This window comes from Triticum urartu, chromosome 3, assembly GCF_003073215.2.
Source record: "Triticum urartu cultivar G1812 chromosome 3, Tu2.1, whole genome shotgun sequence".
Taxonomy (NCBI): Eukaryota; Viridiplantae; Streptophyta; class Magnoliopsida; order Poales; family Poaceae; genus Triticum; species Triticum urartu.
In genome coordinates, this window is record NC_053024.1 from 100915561 (window position 1) to 100920729 (window position 5169).

Sequence of the window (5169 nt, forward strand, 5' to 3'; positions counted from 1 at the left end):
AGCTAGGGTTCACAGTGGGAGAGAGGCGTCGAGGGAGGCACTTATCCACCCCGGGGACCCATGGGATGGCTGACACGGTGGCCTCGGCGGGGTGGATGTCCGCCACGCCATGCTCCTGCTCTGTAGCGAGGGAGGAGGTAGTCTAGGCGGGCTGGGTTGCACTGTATCACTGGGCTTAAAGTGCATAGCGCATAATAGTTTTAATCTTTCCCTATCTACTAAATAATATAGCTCGTTATCTCTTAATTGAGTGGGCAAATGATTTTTGTTACTGACAAAAGATGGCACTTAGATTCAAGGAAACATTTTGAGGCCACACACAAAACTTTATTTTATTTGTAAATGTTTAAATTATTGTTTATTTTAAATTCCAATTTTAAATGTTGTTGGACCACCTAAAATATCTCTAGGGTCAATTTAAGAATTCATTTGATGTGGGTTTCTTCATGACAAATACCTATTGAATATTAGTAATATTATGAACTATTTTGTTTGCATGTTTGAGGATGTAAATATTTGACTTGTACTTTAAATTTGAATTACTTGGGTTTGGATCAAAGTGATTTTTAGAAAATTAATTGCGATGACATGGCACCATTAGTGTGTGCTTACTTTAGCTTAATTATTCGGGTGTCACAATTGATCATCGTATACTGAACAAGAAAATAACCATTCATTGATAAATGAAATAACTCTACCAAATACAAAGCCGGGAAAATAATGAAATTAAGATGCAAACAAAAACAGATGCCTTTTTGTGAAAACAAGAGGATCATCAGATTCAGCTCAGTATTTGGGCCATCATATCAGCCAATCAAACCAATAATGAAATTAATTGCATTCATAATCTCATCTCTCGCACATTAAAGCCCAAAACGAAGATTTTTTGAAAGAAAGAAATTGCTAGTACAAAAGACATCCATGGTGGGGATGCATCAGATCTTCAACGTGAAAAAGAGTGGCATCACTGAAATGCCTCGGACGCAAATTACCACACGTTGCATAACCACATAACCGAACCCTAAATCATTGGCTCAATGGCCAGTATCACAACCGACTCCATGGCTGGACCATCTCAAAGCACATGGAGAGAGAGGGGAGACCAGGGACTCACCAGAACCAAGCGGCAGTCACCACTGGCACGGTTGCAGCAAAACCATTGTCGTCATGCTGTGTACGAAACCAAGGTAGTGGCTGAGGAGGTAGTCCATCAAGCGCCATAGTAGCCACTAGCCAGACATGAAGGTTGTGATGCAGCTGAACATGGCAATCACAAAAACAAGTCCGAGATTATTAACTATAAGATTTAGTTACAGAAACATGACTTTCATTTTATAATTCTGTTAGAAGGGACAGGGTTGCTCGAGAAACTCATGATGTACACACATATACAGTAGAATCATAGACTGATCTATCAAACATGTGATTGGCACTTAAAAATATTATTTTAATATCCATTAACATCTTCACATCAGGCTGTGTACAAGCAGTCAGTGCCTTGTAAAAGAAGGCAACCAGACAATACCTCCATATTAAAAATTAAGTACTCCCTCCGTAAAGAAATATAAGAGCGTTCAGATCACTAATTTTAGTGATCCAGATGCTCTTATATTTCTTTACAGAGGGAGTAATAAACATGTAAGGCACAAAAATAGTCTCAAGCAGCCCCACGCGCAATCATAAAGCAGCAAATACAGTGATACCATCAACAGAGAAATAGCCCAACTTTTTCTAAGCATGTAGATGTATACAGAGGAAAAATAGCCCTAGTAGGTACCAAACAATCATATCACTTCATAAAAGCAGACCATGGTAAGCATAAAATTCTTCAAATGGCAGCAATACAGGGAAACTGTCATAGCATGGAGTAGGCAGAGAGAGAAATTGAACACTGCCTGATAACAAGAAATCCGACCACCGGACTCCAGTGTCATCCTCATCTAGCCTGACTACCCTCTCGGTAGTTATACAATTTGAAATTCACTAGTTTTGCACCAATCGACAATGCGTATTGCAGTAAGAACTAAGAACCAAACATTACTTGTTTGTACATCATGACCATCAAACTATGTTATAGAGAGAAGGAGAATTGCTTAGCAATACCAGTAAATGGCACATACTTCCCCCACATGCTTGGCATCACCGAGCATGCATACCCGCATCTTGGGGGGCGGGACGCCGGACTGCCTTGCCTGCATATATGAGCATATAGGTTAATTAAAATAAACCATTTGATGTGGACATTTATGTGCTTAATTACTAGATGGATGTCAAAGTTAGTTCAAATCTGCTTGTTATCCAAGAAATGCTATACTGGACTGTTGAACGCATTCTGAATTCTGACTATGTAAGGGCATCGGTTGATTTGCCAGAACAGATAAACACTATCAAGTCTTAACAGTTAACAATCATAAAGAAATTCCTACACTTTTGGCCCTTAATCACAGATCAAGATCACAATTCATATGAAAAGAAAAATTGTAGTTCGGTGTAGATATCACTGCGATGTTACAAAAAGGGTAAGAATACTCAAAAGCAGAAAATGCTACTCCTTCCGTTCCATAATATAAGAGTGTTTTTTACACTAGTGTACTGTCAAAAAGACTCATATATTATGGGATGGAGGGAGTACTGGACAAGTAACAACATATGGGCTGGCACGCGTAGGAAAAAAGAGGTCAATGGGGTGTAACTGATCATCAAGTGCGACAGAGATTATAAAGCATTTTACAAGCAAATAGACATGTTGGGTTTCCCTAATCAATTTAACTTCTATCGTTGCAGGACTCAATGCGACATACTGTTGCCACGGCTCGATGGCCATGGGCACACAAAGCATAAGAGAGAGCAAAGGAACAGGAACCGAGTGGTTATGTATGCATGAGGAAGTAGTGGCTTGAGGCAACCAGTAAGAGCATACATGTGGATAAGCTCTTGGCAGACATTAGGAGCGGTAGGCGTTGGTGAGCACCACCTGGTCAACCGCCTGGCACTCATGAACCAGCTTCTGCTCCGGGCTGCAAGCACACAACTACAGAGTCATATCACCAGCTAAAGCACCAAATCACGACAGAATTCAAACATCAAAACAAGGTAAAATCTAAGGGATCAAAAGCTGAAGAAAAATATAAGATTTACCATCTTCCAGACATAGGTTGCAATCTTTGTTTCTCTCCAATTTAACAACAAATCTAATCAGTCAGCAGGATGGTATGAAAGTAGCATCCTAGCGAACTTCCAGTATTTTGCATCATATCTAATCAGTTATCACACATAAAACATAAATAAGGCAATCAACGTCTAAAGTTGGTAACAAGTTTACTTTTTTACTTCGAATGCCTTCAGACTATGCTTACAGTCTTCACCACAGCAAGATTGTTTGCTATACACACACGCATCTGATCATTAAGGGTTACAGAGATTTTCTGGTTCTCAAAGCAAATAGACATGCCGGGTTGGCCTAATTACTTTAACTTCTATATATGGTTGCAGGACTCAACCCATGACGTACTCCTGCCATGGCTCGATGGCCATGGGCACACAGAGGATAAGAGAGAGCAGAGGAAGAGGAACCGAGTGGTTATGTATGCGTGGTAGCAGCTGGAGGCAGCCAATAAAAGCATACATGTGGATGCGCTCTTGGGAGCCAATAGAAGTTGTAGGCATTGGTGAGCACCCCCAGGCCAGCCACCTGGCACTCGACAATCAGCTTCTTCGTCGGGATGCAAACACACAAGGACAGAGTCATATCACCAGCGGAAGCGCCAAATCGCGGCAGAATCCAAACATCAAGACAAAGTAAAATCTAAGGTATCACATGTTGAAGAAAAATGTAAGATTTGCAATCTTCCCGCATAACATAGGTTGCAATCTTTCTTTCTCTCCAATTTAACAAGAAATCTGGTCGGTCAAGTGGTATGAAAGTAGCATCCTACCGAAATTCCAGTATTTTCCAGCCAGCCACAACCAGTCATCACACATAATAAAACATCCCATAAATAAGACAATCAACATCTAACGTTGGTAGAGGTTTATTTGAACTATGATTGTGCCTTGAGACTATGCTTATAGTTCTCACAACAGCAGGATTGTTTGCTATACATTACACACACACATTCGACAGGAAGGGGAAGGAAGGAGAGGGGAGTGGATACCTCACCCAGGACCTGCAGCTTGTGCCAGTCGGAGATGCTGCGGGAGGCCGAGGCGACCAGCAGTCCGCCGGCAAGAGGGCGCAGGTGGAGCCCATGACGGCCCTTGTGGTCTACCTCGCCGGCTCCCTGCTCGCCGCCGTCAAGGTGTTGGGGAACGTTGCAGAAAACAAAAAATTTCCTACTCGTTTCACCAAGATCCATCTAGGAGTTCATCTAGCAACGAGTCATCGGATGCATCTACATACCTTTGTAGATCGCGTGCGGAAGCGTTCAAAGAACGATGATGATGTAGTCGAACACGACGTGATCCAAATCACCGATGACCAAGCGCCGAACGGACGGCACCTCCGCGTTCAACACACGTACGGGACGGGAGACATCTCCTCCTTCTTGATCCAGCAAGGGGGAAGGAGAGGTTGATGAAGATCCAGCAGCACGACGGCGTGGTCGTGGATGCAGGGCGTCAGAGTAGCAGGGCTTCGCCTATACTACGAGAGAGAGACGTAACGGGGAGAGAGGGAGGCGCCAGGGGCTGGTCTATGAAGTCCCTCCTCTCCCCCACTATATATAGGCGTGCTAGGGGGGGCGCCGGCCCTAGGAGATGGAATCTCCCAGGGGGGCGGCGGCCAAGGGTGGGGGGCTTGCCCCCCAAGCAAGGGGGCGCCCCCTTTAGGGTTTCCCCTCAACCCTAGCCGCATGGGCCCTAGGGGAGTGGCGCCCCAGCCCACTTTGGGCTGGGTTCCCTCCCACTTCAGCCCATGGGGCCCCCCGGGATAGGTGGCCCCACCCGGTGGACCCCCGGGACCCTTCCGATGGTCCCGGTACAATACCGGTGACCCCGAAACTTGTCCCGATGGCCGAAACAGCACTTCCTATATATAATTCTTTACCTCCGGACCATTCCGGAACTCCTCGTGACGTCCGGGATCTCATCCGGGACTCCGAACAACATTCGGGTTACTGCATATACATATCTTCACAACCCTAGCGTCACCGAACCTTAAGTGTGTAGACC

General features: G+C 44.4%; 1 long non-coding RNA gene and 2 other non-coding genes across 5 annotated transcripts; all 3 read right to left on the bottom strand.

Annotated features, from left to right (window-relative positions):
• Positions 1 to 554: 554 nt before the first annotated feature.
• LOC125548081 lies at positions 555 to 3716 on the bottom strand. Of its 3 annotated transcripts, none has more exons than XR_007300893.1 (4): positions 3323 to 3616; positions 2921 to 3017; positions 2104 to 2192; positions 558 to 1257 (listed from the first exon to the last, which is right to left on the bottom strand). It is a non-coding gene; the product is annotated as an uncharacterized LOC125548081 (long non-coding RNA). The 3 variants fall into 3 exon arrangements; XR_007300892.1 differs by lacking the exon at positions 3323 to 3616 and adding an exon at positions 3626 to 3716 and having other exon boundaries at positions 561 to 1257; XR_007300891.1 differs by having other exon boundaries at positions 555 to 1257; positions 2921 to 3616.
• LOC125549733 lies at positions 770 to 855 on the bottom strand. The gene has a single exon (XR_007301459.1). It is a non-coding gene; the product is annotated as a small nucleolar RNA Z102/R77 (small nucleolar RNA).
• On the bottom strand, positions 928 to 1007 carry LOC125549732. Its single transcript, XR_007301458.1, has one exon. It is a non-coding gene; the product is annotated as a small nucleolar RNA Z101 (small nucleolar RNA).
• Positions 3717 to 5169: the final 1453 nt, after the last annotated feature.